Below are 505 nucleotides of genomic sequence, written 5' to 3'. Positions count from 1 at the left end.
ACAAACTTACTGATTTGACTGACCTCTGGTGGAAATTCAGAGTTTCCACCGCCAGGCCAGGGCCAAAAACGAGTTACCATGCACCCAGGGATGAAGCTGAAAGAATTGCACTAAAGTTTTCAAGAAGCACACGGATAATTTCACTACCAAAACCGACAGACAAGTGTCGCTCAGAGCCAAGAAAAAAATAAGAGAACCAGAGTGCACATGGACAGGAGTTCCCTGTCCATGAAAGAATGGCATGACACAAGGCTCTGCCACAGCATCAGGAGGGGACCTTATAACTCACTCAAAGTCTCACTTGGGTCCTAAAGGCGATGACTCTTCTACGAATCTGAAATGCATCGTGGGAGTCGGGCAAACGTCCAAGCAATTAGAAAAGAGCTGATAGTGCCCTTATTCCTAAACCCAAGGAGAAGGACAACTACAGGCCTGTTCCATTTCTCAGCTGCTGCGGGAAAATGGACGTAAAAATATTCATTAAAGGACTCTGCATGAGACAAGA

Source organism: Penaeus monodon, chromosome 20, assembly GCF_015228065.2.
Source record: "Penaeus monodon isolate SGIC_2016 chromosome 20, NSTDA_Pmon_1, whole genome shotgun sequence".
NCBI classification, from domain to species: domain Eukaryota; kingdom Metazoa; phylum Arthropoda; class Malacostraca; order Decapoda; family Penaeidae; genus Penaeus; species Penaeus monodon.
Note: the sequence above shows the minus strand (reverse complement) of the source record.